Source organism: Patella vulgata, chromosome 5 (genome assembly GCF_932274485.2).
Source record: "Patella vulgata chromosome 5, xgPatVulg1.2, whole genome shotgun sequence".
Lineage (NCBI taxonomy): Eukaryota > Metazoa > Mollusca > Gastropoda > Patellidae > Patella > Patella vulgata.
Window position 1 is genome coordinate 61,423,573 of NC_065883.2, and position 17,176 is coordinate 61,440,748.

Here is a 17,176-nt window from a genome sequence, read left to right on the forward strand (position 1 = left end):
CTTTCTTTATACCTACATTTATTCTGTGATTATGATACTTTAAAAGTGCATTTAATTTAACCGGTCTTTTTAATTTTTGAAAGCAAACTGATGTCTGCATTCGTGTAACGGAGCTCGTATTATGCATGACTAATTCTTCATCAGAATACATAACCTCATAATTTAATATATACACAGAAAACACTCCCATATTGTAAGAACCGCCTACTACTTTATATATTTTTCAAGGTCTTGAAATTTAAGATAGTCATCAGAGACTATAGTCATCCAAATATCTGCTATTATTTTTTCTTAAAGCGATACCAGATAGCACCATTTATATTATTATAATGAACAAACTATCGGTAATGATTATCTTAATTAACAACAAAATAATTCTAATCATTTTCAAACTACATGTATAAACGAGTTCTAAACTATATTTTGTCTTGGGTCAAAATAGAGGGCTAAACTTGGTTAACGGAACACAGCTCTATTGAATTAATTTTTCATTTTGAAAGGGTAAACGGAAATTGGTTTGTTTTGTAATTCCGTTGATGGATTAAACTGTGATTATGGAACAAATAATTTCAGCTTTAGTTTTATCTGCGGACCTACAATTTCAAATGTAAACAGTAGCACCCCAAAACAAGTAAAATCAATAGATTTATTTAAAGACCCAATATTCCTGAATATACGGCAAATATAAACTTTTAGGTCATACATAATAGAAAGTCTAATAAAAAATGCAAAAGTGATTAAAATCAATCGATCCCAACTTAAATTATGGCCATCTCAAGTATGTATGACCTTCTGTTGATTTCAAAAGGAAGTGACGTACTTACTCATCAAGATGTTACTTCTACATAAGACAATAACTAAAAAAAAGTTTGTTTATTCAAATATGTTTTAGGATGTGAGTTATTCATAAACAGTAATCAGTGAAATTTGTTCTGTTTTATTGAAAGGAAGTGACGTAATTAGATCATCTAGATGGTGAATATAATTATGAGACTTGAACATAAAACAATAATCGTGTATGCGATTTGATGATCTCTGTCTACAAGTAGGTTTGAGTTGCTGCCAATGGGATTAGATGTTAAACATTTTAATACAGGGAACCACTCAAAACATGAGCGCCAAACGAATATCTAGAAAGATGGCACTTCACCTTTACTTCAACAATGCCGAAAGCCCGCACACTAACAACTCCGATCAAACCTAGGTCGTTTGAAACATAAAATATTTGGCTCATAACATCCCCTGATTTACACCCCGATAAGGTCATATACACGAGATTCAGTGATGATATTTGCCACATCAAAGAAACTCATATACTATAATAGGGTAATGAGTTATTATTCAATTTCACACCCAGTTGCCATAATGGCAATATCGGTGTGTTTGGCCAAGAACAAGCAATGTCTTAAGAAGGTGAAACTTATTTCAAAATCGAGGGAAGATAATATTTTGTGGATAATAGTGCTGGATAATTTTGTGTTTTGAAATAATATACATGTATTTCAAATTGATATGAAGAGATATATTTTTTTTATGATTTCATCATTTCGTGTATTTACAACAAAAACCATAATCTCAGCAGTTTTAATGATGTCATTTTGTCGATAGCATGTCCAATGTGTATCTTGATCACTGAAGTTTGTGCGTGTAGGAAATGAATGTCATTCTGTTACCGTATACAAATTTACTGACTTATAAATCTGAACGTCAAGTAGTCAGTCGTTTGCTATGTATACAATACTCAAAACAGAATCAGTTTTAGAAGAATGTATGTAAAATAAATTTTAGTCCACGTACTATTTTCTATTTATGATCTTTGTGTTAATTTGTAAACTGTATATGGACATCCAGGGCCTTCAAAATTCTAATGTTGATTAAATGTTTTGTGTAGAGATAGTATTAACCCGCTCGTGTTATTTTAGACATAAAAGTTGTTACATGTTTAATATACGTGATCTTCATATCTTAAATACATGTAGCCTGGTCCTGGTAATTATTTCATTTTAAATTCAAAAGAATTTTATTTTAAAAGTGGACTGTTCCTACGGAAGGAGGTTGTCATATAAAAAAAAATATAACGGTTTTTGTTTAAAAACAGTAACGATTTTTAAAAAAAAAGTAAAATCAAGATAAAACGAAATGGAATGAGGGTTTAACGTACTATTCTTCTCTCAAGAGATAACATTTAAAGACCTATTTTTAACCTTTTTATTTATTTTGCTTTTGGTTGATAACATGATCATTTCTAAAAATATAATTATTTTAATTCTCAACTAAGGAAATAAAGAGAGTATGGCAGATCAGTTTTTGATGATATTTTTGTTTATGTTATATTAATTGTTTTATAGTTACTGTCCGGGGAACGCGTTGCCATATATGCGAAACAAGAGTTTAAGCGTTATTATGTATTTAACTACAATTTTACAATACATTTTCAATTAGTTAATATGGCATAAAAGTTATCAAAACTGCTCCGTCCTTAGGCTAAGCAATATTATTGCTATTCAATGGCTTTATTATATACATCCATATTCCGCTGTACTTATTAACATTGTTTACATATATAGAATAAAATTGGGTTTAACATCCTACTGTTCAGCTCCGACTGGGCTATTGAAGATGGGTATTAACATATAATAGAATTTGGTAATACACTGATGTTGATAAAATCTGAACTGGAAATGTATGAATAGTGAGAAATATATTAGAAATGAAAGAACGATCAAAAATCCAATTCTTTATTTATTATTATTTATTTATTTTAAAGAAAAATTATTGCAAGCTTTTCAAATTTATTTATTTTGTTTATTTAACGTAATAAATTTATTATTTATTCATATATTAATTTTTGGTATTAGCACAGTCAGAAGAAATAAATTTACTCTTCCTTTCTTTCCAACCAAACGAGTACTTCCTATGAAGCAAATTAAAATCGCATTTTAAGGTGTAAGATGAACTAATAAATCAATTTAGTTTGCCGTAGTAGAAGTGTGATGACGACACTGTTACAAGGCACGGCAATGGTACCATCAGCTACTACACCACTCAACAATTTACTGCTTTTGGTGTTGGGTTGACGAATAAGCGTTTTAACACGCGATCGAGACGACTAAATAATGTCCATACGTCTTTATTTCCCTCTCCTGGTGACAAGGCTAATTTTCTTCTCGAGAAATGATCAACTTCATCCCATATATCTTTCTTTCTCTCCATCCAGGGAATACCAATCTCTCGCTTTTTGAACAGTAAAAGGAGCCAGGGTCGTAAATTTTTATTTTTCCTCGCCTTACCCTTGTGTGGTTCGCTTATTTATGTGGCGAACGAGACGTCGCTTTTTTTCTTTATTTTTTCAACCGTCTCTTTGATCTTTAGTTTAAGAGAGAAATTTTGAAATTGATTTTTTTCTCTAGAAAGAATTTTAATCAGTGTTAAGATTTCTTCGAGGATATAAATAAAGCCTATATGTACACGAACTTGATTTCAACTCGGAATAAACTTTGAATTATGACCGATAGCTGCAGAAATTTTGCCATTTCGTTTATATAAACAGCGCCATAAGCTAAATGTGTTTCTTGGAATATAAAAGATTCTTTTGCCGAAACAATGCGAAGCACTACAATTCGTTTTTCAATTATTTTTTTCATTTTGCATTTCGTGCACTCATTATGAAATGAAATGGTTTTCATACTTCTTTTAAAATAATTTTAGATTAGTCTTCGCTATATCCGAATGAATTTAGATCGACTACAAAAAACATACAACCACCAAAGGATTTACTTAACGAAATGCGCATTGAATTTTTTTTTAATCAAATATTTTTTACTAACTTTTGCGTAAATTGGTTTAATATGCAAAGCACGCGTTAATCTAATCTAAAAAAAGAACATACCTTCCTTTGTTAACAAAAATAAAAATTTCGCTGAAATTAAGTGGTGGCATATTAATTTTTAGTCCATTTAGTTTTTCAAACGGAGTAACTACTTACTTCCATAACAGTCCTCAGTTTTGAAACCCAACCCAGTAACTGTTGGATAAGAGTACTTAGTTACGCCTCATAGCTCAATGTTTATTTCTAAACGGGTGGTCGACAGTTTTGTAGATTTCTCGATTTTTGTTGAAAAGATATCTACTTGGACATCAAAAGGTAAACGCTTTGATTTAATATTCCGCCATTTAATATTCAATGGCGGTGGTGGTGTACTCTTTTCATAATGAAACATGTACGACTTGACAAACGAGACAAACCCCTTTTTTCTCCACACACTACTTCGCAACCATATTACTGACGTCTGCTAGCTTTGTTTATTTTACAGTTTCGCTATTTTCTGCGGAATTAAGGCAATGGAGGAAGAAAAAACCCCTGACCAAATCTCCAGTTAATTCGCGAGATCATTTTATCATCGTATGAATGATTGTCTTTCATTAGCTTTTCTGCCATCACTTTTTTTAAATTGTGTCGTCTGCTTGCGAGTTACAATGTATTTGGTCCGGTCGTAAATCACTGTTGTCTGTTTTAGCCTTACGCCTCAGTGGCCACTTCAATCTAGTCGAAACCTTCCTCGAATCCAAGGCAAAGCTCAGTGAATCCTCGGACAGACTTGACTTCAGGCACTCACTCTCACTATGTAATCTTCGTCCTTTATTGTGTCGTCTGCTAGCCTCCTTCAAGGCTTTCGCTGATTCAAGTGGGAAGCCATCTTGAGGTGTTCTGTGTTCTGTATTCAACCGGGAGAAGGCGGGTCTGACAGAAAACGGTCCAACCCCCCGTGACCCTAGCATTGCCTCGGTTTCGTTAAAGAGAGTTAGAGACGAAATCTCCTCTCACTGGAGGCAATAAAGTTGAAACGGTCAGTACCCGAATACAACGTCTTTTAAACGGACATACTAAAAACCCGCGAAAATATAGCGTATAGGTAAGTAGTTAATTTTTTATTGTTATTATTTATTACTCTATTAAAACAACAAGAGCCAATTTCATTGCATGCCTAGCTCTAGTATTGTATTGCACGAGTTCTCATATTAAATAGTCATAACCTTGCTGAATTTCATTTATGGAGGTTTTTAATGTATTGTTTATGTGGCCATTTGGACATTTTAGATGTCGAATGATATCAGTTGCAAACTGAATCTTCTCGACTCCCATGTTCCATTCTCATTAATGACCATCGAGTCTAAATACACTAATGTGTTCCACTTTCTCAGACTTGTCGGCAATTATTATAACGGTATTATAGTTATATATTTTATATGTATATTATATAGTTTTTCTAGTATATCATATTAAAATGTATTTGCTGTCGACTTGTAATATTAATTAGATGATACAGTGATAAGACGGGGGTGATTTTATAACGAATATCGGTCGTCTTTATTAGAATTTAATTCACGTTTCATAGCTAAACTTTTTGCCTGCCGAGAATTAATAGTCATTTTACTTCAGTGTTACGATCTGTCTCTTCTGGTTTTTATTGAAATCTTATGAGATAAATATGTTTTATTTATGGCAGAACAACGGTTTACTAACACAAAGCAGCGTGAATGAATGACTGATCGCTTTTTTTAAAAACACTACCATGAACATATGACATTGTGGCAATAATAACATTATTGATATGAAATCTCATATTTGCCGGCTGGCCTTGTCTTAAGGTTAAGCGAATGTCTTGTATATGTAAAGAAAGCTAAAAAATGTTTTCGATGTCCGCGACGAGATATGAATATGTTTCCCCCGGCTATGAGCAACATCATATAATATACTAAAGCTTAAGGCCCATAAATATTTCTTTTATGTTCTATAAAAAAATATATACGAGGTTTCTGTTGATGAATATCGCCATTTCAGTCATCCGTTGCTGAAGGCTCCAGACGTTGTACTCCTAGTGATCAAGATTTAGATTTTTACTCATGTACAAACTATTTTTAATTTTAAAAATTTCCGGAGTTTAGTTTGGATATTTTCCCATTTTAAAAATCAAAACATTATTCGATGAACTCCAAGTCAGAAATAATTATCACAACTTTTAATAATTTAATTAGTGCTATGTTTATCCACATATTTAATTACAGTGAAAATATTTTCAGAATTTATTTTTGAATACTGAATAAATTTTACTCGAAATTTGATAAGAAAACAAAACAAAAATATCTATCTGGTTTTCTTTTTTATTGTATGCATTTAATTAACAAAATTGGATTTATATCATTCCCAGTATTTGTGTCGTGTAACCCAAGCTAGTATATAACTTGGCAAACAAAATTAATTATATTTGAAGATACAAGGCTATTATCCAAGTACAGTTGAGAGTTTTTGGCTTAATGAGAATTAATTTAGCTAGGGAGTACTAAAACACGCGACTTCAGTTGGCCATAGATCTTTTTTTTACTGAATTAATTCCACCTTCATTTGGCTTTATTTCAAATCCGTGTTGATTTCATGTCGCGATCCCTCCATAAAAACGAATAAAAGGGAAACGAAAGAAGGCTTTAAATGATTTTTTAGTTAATTCTATGATATTTTGCCACGAGTTGCGACTATAACATTAAATCAAACCCACTAAATCTATTTACTTGCTTTGCTGCCTGCGACTAATGTTTTTCTGGAACAAATTACAACGACGATCTTTCATTCTCCGCGGCTTTGTTGAATATTGTGCTGTTGTCCTTTTAGTAGCATGTGTAACTGCTCGTGGATGATTTCCACAAACTACAAAAATAATCATTTAATATTCATATTTTGTCAACACTCTAAGTGGAATTTTGATCAATTTTTGCATTACAAATTTTTGATTGAAGATCTCTCAAAAGCTTGAGTTTCCATTAAATCACTCATCTCGAAAAAATGGATATTCATCTAATAGATGTTGAACTGAAACACGTTTAAATTCTATACTTATGGCATGGTGTATTTTCCTATCTTTCTATAAAGAATTTATCTTTGTTCGCGTGTTTTTATGCGTTGTACGTTCATACTATATCGAAGTTCAACATCTGGGATCTAAACGTGTGCAATCGATATGGAAATCGATGTTTTGAAAGAAGCACGTTATATTTTAAAGACCGCAAAGAACTTTTATATAGGCCAACATAATGGTTGCATTTGGCTATACGTACATAAGGCACGTCCATCAATAATGGTCGTCGGTGCTTATGCAATGACGTCGCATAAAGGATGCACCACATTAACCCTACATAAATATGAAATTATACGCTATGAAATAATAAAAAATGCTAACTATTCAGATTTATATGATTATTATATTAAATATTGTGTACAAAATAATATAGGCTATTAGATCACTGATGTACTGCCCTTCGTGAGACAAAAAATATAGAAATGTGAATACTCGGGTTACAGTTTACTGGTGTTCTTTGCTATTAGCTTCTCGCGTATCAAGTCAAGATACTAAACGGTGTATAAATATTACTCAAAAAAATTCTTAAAATTCATGAAAAAACATTTATTTAAGTATCTGCACAAAATAGAAAATAAAGAAAGAAGGCTGGGTTCGCTTAAATATTTAAATAAAATAAATTGTAAGCGTACAGATTTTAATAGACATAATTTACAAAGGGGAGAAAACTATTGAAACATTTACTTAAGTATTCTGTACAACATAGAAAATAAAGACAAAAGGCTGGATTTAAATACAATAATGGGTATTGTAAGCTTAGAAGTTTTAATTAATATAATTTACAAAAAAGAGAAGAGAAAACTATTGAAACCTAGAAATAATATGAATTTCAATGCAAGATCAAAAGTTAATATTTCTTTACTGTTCACCCCCTGTTATTGAAGTGTAATTTCTAAAATATTTCCGAATGCAATATGTTACATGTAAATTCATTTAACAAGCACAACATCTCTTAAAATATTTTATTGCTTCCTGAATTTATGGGAACTTTCCTTGTACCAGAGTTAACCAGCATATACACCAAGTTTATTTATTGTACTTTAATGTATGGCGAGCCAATGTTATCAAATACAGCATTGCAAAACAAGTAAAAAATAGCAATAAATATCGCAACAAATAAAATACAACATTCTATAAGTAATAAAATAACAATAAATCAACAACAATCTGAATATTACAACTTCATATCATTGAATAATATTAAACAATTAAGTTTATAATAAAGCAATAACTGAATGATAAGTGTGACACGGTAGTGATGATGTATTTATAGGAATTTACTTCTTTATTTAGTAAATATTAATTTAGATTGCACTACTACACATTACTATATTAATTACTGTTGTTTAAGGTAGCACAGGCACAGTCTATGCAATTACGTAGCTCTGATTAAAACTCAGTAATTGACACCCATAGAACTGTTATTTTAATGTAACCCAATGACTTAATGCCACTTAAACAGAAAAAGGTCTACACAGTGCTAATATTACTGATAATAGTAAATTGTATAAAAAAACAAAACAAAGTAGAATCTTACTAAAATACTAGTACTAATAATGATATATATTGGCGCATTTCTATGATTTGTTAAAAGGTATGCATAAATGATAAAGTGCCATATGCCATTTTAATCAGACTAATTTCAAACGGTAGAGATAGCCTGTAGCCATCGTTCTCGTTTACACTACAACACGTTCCGAACGTATGACAATTTCTTTCAATTTCAGTCAATCACAACGGAAACGAAGTAAGGATATTAGTAATTATATCATTAAATGTTCAAATTATCAGCCCTATTCATTTCCTCTGATTAAAAGGCGTAATGACACGTATAGCGTTTCGCCTCTTAATCTACCTATCAAATAAAATAATAATTCCCAACCAGAGATTTCCCATGCATTAACCCGCACAATAACTGGTATTTCAACGGGGGCAAAAACATCATTAGAGATAGAGGCAAACCGGGGTCCTAAGGTGTCGTTAAGGCTGATCGTGATACTTTGATATTTTCAAGATTTTGACCTTAAAATTTTATTACGTGCGCTACTAAGCGTTTATATACATGTAAAACAACCATTTAGAGGGGTTTTTTTACGGGAAGCTAAGCAGTTTTATATATTGTTTCAATTGTTTCACGACATAAAAGAGGTTCACACATGAGCAGTGATCTGTATCCCTAAGAATATAAAAACGCATAGATTACATCCCAACTCGGCCATTTAATGCAGAAAATTATTCAAATTTTTTAGATCACAATTTCTTTGTTATCAGCTCTCTATTGTGCATGCAGTTAGAAGTTATCTCATTTCAGAACAAAAGTTGAGCCACTAAAAATCGGCTTTAAACAAAAAGGGGGATAAAAATACATCACCAAGGATTATGCTGAGAATATAATCTCGATTTTTCAATTTGCTTTCCATCTTAAGGTTTTTGTGGTTTGATATAACTTGCTTAGATTAAGGCCACGGATTATTGGCCATTCATATTTTGGTCTGCTTTTCCCCCATGAAATCTAAATCGAAAGAACATCCAGGAATTGCATGGTCTAAGAAAGAGACAGCGATCCATATTATCCTGTAGCATTATCTGTCACGAAATGTGGCTCAAACGCCCTGCCCTGTCAGTTCATTCATAAACATGTACTTCTAGGCCAGAGTAATCCAGTGTTATGATCATAATAACCAACCATATTCGAAACCACAAAAAAAAAAAACTTTATGGAATGTTAAAAGCAATTTATTGAGTGACATTTCCTTCGGTACGTGTGACAAGGAAAATTCGAATTTTGCATTTTTTAGTGGTGTTCACTTTCTGTGCTTTGCAATTGTCAGAATATGGGATTGTATGGTTTACATATACATGTATGTAGGTTCTGTTTGCGATATCTGCAACTCGGGACATCTGGTTACTTATGCAACTTTGTGATAATGTGTATACATGCAAGCCTTGACTACTTAATCTTTTATAAACACACTTGTAAATATCTATCTGGGCCTGGAATCAACATTATGTAGATAGCCCGTGTTGGGAACAGTTCATGTACAGATTTGACGCATTTTCATGCAGTGGTTCCATTTCAGCGAGTTTTTAAATCAGTGCCAACATTTTCGAGTCTCGTGATGCAATTCTCGCACCTTAAAGCCAACTTCAAACATTACTAAATGGAGCCATTATTTTTCGGTCTAATTACAAAGTACCATCTTTTCAATTCCTATCAGTAGATTTAATATGAGGTGTAGCACCATTTTACGACTGATGAAACCCTTCATTAGGAACTTACAAACAATTTATGATGGGTAGTTACGTTGTGTGTGTTTTAGTTGCCAATTGCTTCTTAGTTAACATAAAATAAACTATGACACAAGAAAATAACCTTTGGGACTGACTACACTAAACATTTCAATTAGTTTACGACCCTCTTTCAACGATTATGTCACTATATAGACCCCAATCAAGAGACGAAAGAGGGCTAATTCGATTCATTGACTCGAACAGCGTAGAGAGAGTCTCGTGCCTGCCTGTAATGGCCTCGCGCATCTCTCATTGTCTATGTACTTACAGCGTTTACAACACTCACCCCTCACTTTAACAGTGTTTTACAACGCCACCATTTCACATCAAAGGAAATTCTTGTCATTCATTGATTGTTATGCAAGGAGCGTTCCTAATTGATTCACCACCACGTGATCAAATAATCAATGATCTGAATGGAAAATCGGTTTCTTGACATGTAAAGGGAGCTAACTCGAGAAATTGGCGCCAATTGCTCGACTTAGGCAGCAGACGTGTGTGCAAAAATGGACTCCGCCGACGAATCAATGTTTACACTTAAATGCTATCAAGTGAGGGATTTTGCCAATTCTTGAAAAAACATATAATATTCATAATTGAGTCAGCAGACTTATGATGAGATAATGAAAGAACTAATTAGGTCACTTTCACTGATAAGATGGCGAACGTAGAGAAGTCCACGATCAATAGTAAACAGTAAAAGATACCAAGGTAATGCCGAAGAAAGGCTTTCAAGGTGGTCGAATTTCAAAATCCATGTAGCCAAAATCTAGAGGCGAATTCCATTTTTCTTAACATCTTTTTTACGACTAGACTTTTATGATCGCTTACTGTCCAGGGAGCTAAGTAAAATATGGAAAGTCGTCAGCTGTCAGTTATTGGCCAGTCGAGGGCGGATAGACTTCCACTACGTTGAAGTTAACAGCGTGCTTGATGATACATAAATTTCACTTAGACGGATTTCTTGACGGCTGTTTTTGGGGTCCATTGTTTTGTTGTTGATGAGATTTTGAAAGACTTCTAACCAACCGACACCAAAACCTTGTGTTTATTAAGAATGTGTTGGGCACTGGCGCTTTATTAAAACCAAACGGGGCTTTCGGTAATAGCGTTGAGGGGGTAGAAGCGTTTTTAACACAGAAAGAATAAAAATAGCTTCAAAACCCACAATTTAAAATGTAGTAGTTTCGAAGGTGCATTTTAAAACTTTGCTCAACAATAGATACAAGGAAAGTAAATACACAACACAAGCAGACGATCGCACTCATTAATCCCGGAATCTATTGAGTACTGAGGTGGCATATTTAATAATAAAAATCACGGTAGCCCAAATCACGGTATTCAAATTTAGACATTTTAACTAGATTACAAAAATCGTCTATTGACAAAAAGAAAGAAAGACTCCATGACAATGTAGCAATGGATTTTATAGTTTTTACAATGATTTTAAGAGCTGGTGTCACATTTGGTCATACTGGTGTCTCTCCCATGTTATTGACGTCCCTGACATTTTTAATGACCAGTAAAAATCGCATGAAATATCCGGTCATTGTCTGTCCGTAGGGTCAGTGAGTACAACGTCATATCCATTCCTACGCCATTCTAGCTTCCTTTCATAATACGCGGCGCCCCTTTCATCTATTACAACTTTTACTGGACATAAGTACAAGGTTGTATACTATTATAGACTATATTGTATATTTTACTGTACATATATAATCACGTTTTACTGGTAAAGGAGCGATCAAGGGAGGTGATAAAATTTGTAACTATTTGTCAGAACTCATTACGTACAAGTTAGGTATAATGTACAATAATGGTAAAGCACCATTTGGGGTTATTATGTTCCAATATTCACCGGTTATTTATGGCCACCGGTGTCTTTGATGTTGGATAAATGTCCGGCGAAATGATTTTATGGTCTGTATCAACACATTATGTTATCCTTCAATATATGAGCCGTTGGTCATCGACGAATTATCCCACTTATCCACCCTTCGGCTATTGGTCAATGGCTGGTCAAGCTTGATCGGACATCAGCTATTGTTCTTTATTGAGTGGACAATGCAAAGGGGGTAGTCCTCGATTGTCATTAACGGTAAATATTATCCTCATTGTCCGCTGTGATCAACAATGGCAGCTAAATCGAGGACAATTTACGGTGATTGAAACTGACAACTATCACACCCAGGGTGAAAGAAAATTAATATACTGGAGCTTCGAGACGTGACCCTAATGTGTCAGATCAGCGTAATTAGAACATTAGCGTTTCACTGCACCTCGGTGCCAGATCATATAGGCTAATAAACAAAGTATATTTATTGAATAATTTTACGCATTTTGAACTAAATAGAATAAAATTGCATCGAACTAACTACACACCTACACAAGAGAGTGATTTGTGTCATTTCTATTCCCTTTATACCTAATTTAACTTTTAAGCTAAATGCATTGATTTAAGTAAGAGATGTTCATTGGGGCGCAAAAAAGAGAATAATGAAAAGGCCTAAAGCATTTGGTCTACTATGTGATTTAAAAAGATTTTTATGATTTTTGTTCAACTTGTAGAATGGCTATTTTGTATCTGAGCTTAACCAAGGTATTGATATTCAGTTATGATTCTTTGTTTCTTCTCTCTTTGAGGTTCAGCTGGATCAAAGTCGTGGGTAGGATGCAACATGTTGAACCTTGCTCTATTCATTAAATAAATTCAAATCTGGTTTGACATTAGATTAAGGTACATTTAACAAACGAAACTTCCTCGTATTCAATCAATGTAGATTATTGATAAAGTCATTTGCAATCTTTAACCCACTTTTTAAAATCACTTACGGATGTTAAGATTTAGTAGCAAACAAATACCTTTGCATAGTATTTATTAAGAGTGAATTGTTAATTGATGTACATTTAACGAGACACCATCACACGAGTTCAACAAAAATATGTATAATTCTAATTATAGACAGATAACGACTCTTGACGTTTGGATTGTCTGTGTGTGCTATGTCTATCAAATTTGTGTTGTATGTTTGGCTAATGTTGTTTTACTGCACTATCAACTAAGGGTGAAACCAGACAGTGAGAGTTAGATGATTTCTTGACGTCGATGTATAAATTTCATACTACTACAGACGCAGAAAGGTGTAGGTGCCCAGTCAAAAACGATAATGTAAACTTTAAATGGTTATAACTAGCGTCAGCATTGGTCGAATTAAATAATTATGTACTGTCTTCAACCCTGTTTGTCTTTTCTGTCATGTTGACCCTTTAATGGATTTAAAAGTAGGACGTTAAACCCAATTTAATTTACTACGTATTTGAAATAAATGAAATGGAAACAGTCTAACAAGAAATATAGATTAGAATTTGTCTTTGTTGCAACAGTTAGGTCGAATATACAAATGCGTGAGAGAGAGAGAGAGAGAGAGAGATGGGGGGTTTAACGTCCACTCGACACAAACTAGGTCATTTCGGGACTAACATGGTTCAATTTTATTTCAATAATTCGCAGTGGGAGGAAATCCGAGGACCCGGAGAAAACCCCACAAGGTTGGACAGGCGATTATACTCCTTGCCACGTACAACCGGGGTTTCCAAACCACGCCAGTTGACTCAATGACAGACCTTATGATACAGAGCGCACGTGCTAACCATTCGGCCATCCCTCTACACCAAATGCTTTAGGGGGGGGGGGGGTCGATGGCTGAATGGTTAGCACGTGCGTGCTGTATCATACGACCTGTCAGGTTTTCTCCGGGTCCTCCGGTTTCCTCCCACAGCTACAGACCCCTACGCGCAAGCGAATTATTGAAATAAAATTAAACCATATGTTAGTCCCGAAATGACCTAGTTAAACTAGTGGACGTTAAATTCCATTTTTCTCTCTCTCTCTCTCTCCAAATGCTTTAGAGTCATGTTAAGATAACATTGGCGGTGATAAGAAACATGCACATATAATGAGAATGAATAAGTAAAAGCAGTTATCTACACCTCTTTTAATTGATAGCATTGTTTTATTTTTATTTCATGTTAAATTGTGTTATGATACATGTAATCAGTTTGATGAAATGAGACAGTCCATGTTCATACATATTTTAAATAATGTTATGCTTAACCGTCAAAATCCATTTGAGATTTTACAGGGGGAAATTGAAGTAATGGTTTGATAAAATAAAAGTAGTCTAATATGGATTCAGACGGATAGTTATGACTGGGGATACTTCCTAGTTTGTGTATCCATTGTTTTTCGCATTAGATTATGCATATCTGACCAATAAAAAATAATTTTGTTCGAACGAAAATACGGACACCACTAAGCTTATGTATATTTATGGAATTGTCAGATTACTATAAATTTCTTGGATTTATCAGTAAGGTCTTCTCCAACCATAAAGTACATCTGTTTGATGGAACTTATAATTATTATTGTCGCTTCTTTTCATGGTAATGGTAGATTGACGAAATCTTCTCGAAATTGCTTGCCATCTAGAACCAACCATTTTGCACGACTGAATGCATTTTTCCATTTGGGATAAACAATTTCCAATTATGCGCCTTATAAATATGACTTGTTTATGGGCCGGAGTTGTCATCGTTTGACCCGAGTGGCAGAACTAAGGCTGCCATTCCTCGAACAGTTTTATGTCCCCCCATTAAAAGCGACAACTATACGTTATTTGTATCCAAATTCAATAAGATTTTGATTGGTAGGTAATTGTTATTTCCTTTGATCTCCTAACCAAAAGCCCGACTCTGTTTAATTTTTTGTATGATTTCCTATAAGCAGCATTCAACAAATAGGTTTATATTCCAACCAAAAATTAATGTTCATAACTGCCACTCCCTCTCAAACACGTGCAAGATATTTTATTTCTTGTAATTTTGTAGTTACAAACAGTTATATTTTGGCCTGTATGATATTAAAATACACACGTGTAAGTTCTAATCAATAAGATATATATTTTTATCATTTTTTTCACAAAAGAGACATTCTTGTTAAGCAGTTAATATCTTCTTATTTTTACATATTCAGTTATTAAACGTCTTTTATTTTTATTTTGTTTTGGGGGTTTCTTAAATAGAAGAAAAGCTGCATATTTCGTTTATAGAACTAAACTTGATTTATTTCTTTTATAAAAGTCATTTTTGTAATGGCATTGTTTTTAATTACATTTGTTTCCACGCTGAACCTAGAATAAAAACTTGAGTTAAAAAATACTAAGCCTGGTTAATAGTTCTGAAACACGAGATTTGTTACCGTGTACGAGATACAGAATTTGTCATTCAATCATATGATCTTTGATATTTGCCACCATTCAATTTGCAGTAATAATCCTATTCGACAACCAAACCTCTCTTAAAGAGGCGTATCAAAAGAAATCTCATACTTATTATTCTGATACACGATTTCAGACTATTTGAATTTTATTTATATACCATTGGCTTTTGTAAATGTAATGGCCCTCGCCATTTTCTTTCCTTATAAACTCGAAATCAAAGGTTACATTATATAGTGAAAGACGGATAATGCTGGGTCTATCTTCTCGCTCGTTTCTGAATTACCATGAAACGTAAACGACTTTCTCTAACAGACGTATAGAAAAGATCAAAGGGACCGCTGCGCGAGACCAATGTTCACGTGCATACCTAATATGATCGAAATAACTCTATTGGAAACGTTGCCATATAAAGAACGAGTTGATCGAGAAACAGGCGCATTGTCGAGTCCGTATTATCGACTTTTTTAATGATTTATTTTCAACTGGGATGATTTAAAAGAGATATTTTTTTATCAGAGCTTTTTAGATTATACATATACAAACTAACTTCTGATTAAATGAACATATCGCCAATAAAAAAACTAAGAAGAAAGAGAAGTGAGATTGCGGAAGCATTAAACGATTTCCTGAGTTTGACCCTACCAGTGATTCATGATCTAAAATTTCGTAATAGCATTTTGTTCCAGACGGAACTGATTTCTGGGAAAGGAAAACAACAATGATTAGGCCATAGTTCTAAAATCAAAATATGACCCATTAAGAAGTTAATAAGTTAAGAAACATGTTTCGGTTGCACTTGATTAGGAATATTCCCAGATTTTCTTTTTGTTTTATTACATTTGTTGTGATAACAAGAAAGGCCATTGACTGTTTTTAATCATCGACTTAGTTTTCGTATTTACTCCCTCCCCCCACCTTTAATTTAATGTTCGTTATTTATATAAAGATTCACGATTTCAAACCATGTCCTTCCCAAATAGCAGATGTCACTGTTGATATTCATAAGAAGCCCACTTGAATAAATTTTGTCGCATCACTGTCAGTCACAAGACCTTTAGATGTTAACGTATATGTGTTATTTATGTTTGTTTAGTTTAATAAACAAAACTTTATACCGTTATAATCCAAAATTGGTAATTGATGAATTTAAGGAAGAGTCCCTCTACTCTCTTGACAGAAAGCATTATTTTGGGATTAATCTCGCTTTCCAGTACTTAACAACATGTTTAAGTCTATAGAATATGGTGATAAAATTATGAGCGGCGGGGGGGGGGGGGGTAATCATGCAAGCGCTATTAGTCTCCAAAGCTGTTCCAAGGGGAGATAATCACCGTCTCAAAGCTGTTCAGTTTCGAATTTGGGTTGGTTTGATGAGTTTCCATAAAAAAAATCTGTATCGATGACCAAATGCACACATTCATTTACAAAAAAATACACAATTATGAAATGTGATAGTACAATGAATGTTGTGCTACATTTGATTCTGTAATTTATATTGATGTGAATTTAAAGAAAAATCACCATAATAAGTTACTGTAAATTAAGTTCTCTCTGTGATCTTTTAAAAGGAAAACTAATGTTAATTGTTACTCAAATATAAATGATAAATATATATAGACATTCATATATAATCCTATTCAAAGTTAGTATCCATTCATGGAGCAAATGCAAACATAGTTTTTTAAATGTCATGTG

General features: G+C 33.3%; 1 protein-coding gene across 2 annotated transcripts in view; it reads left to right on the forward strand.

The window, feature by feature from the left end:
* LOC126821637 (homeobox protein abdominal-B) overlaps nucleotides 1-17,176 on the forward strand; it is an 80,020-nt gene that overhangs the window by 30,156 nt on the left and 32,688 nt on the right. Inside the window, exon 1 of one of the 2 annotated variants that reach the window (XM_050550097.2) lies at nucleotides 4,582-4,913. The exons of the other annotated variant lie outside the window; for it this stretch is intronic. The gene's annotated coding sequence lies outside the window, so the exon portion shown is untranslated. Of the gene's footprint in view, nucleotides 1-4,581; nucleotides 4,914-17,176 lie in introns of those variants that run through there. 2 annotated transcript variants of the gene reach the window in all.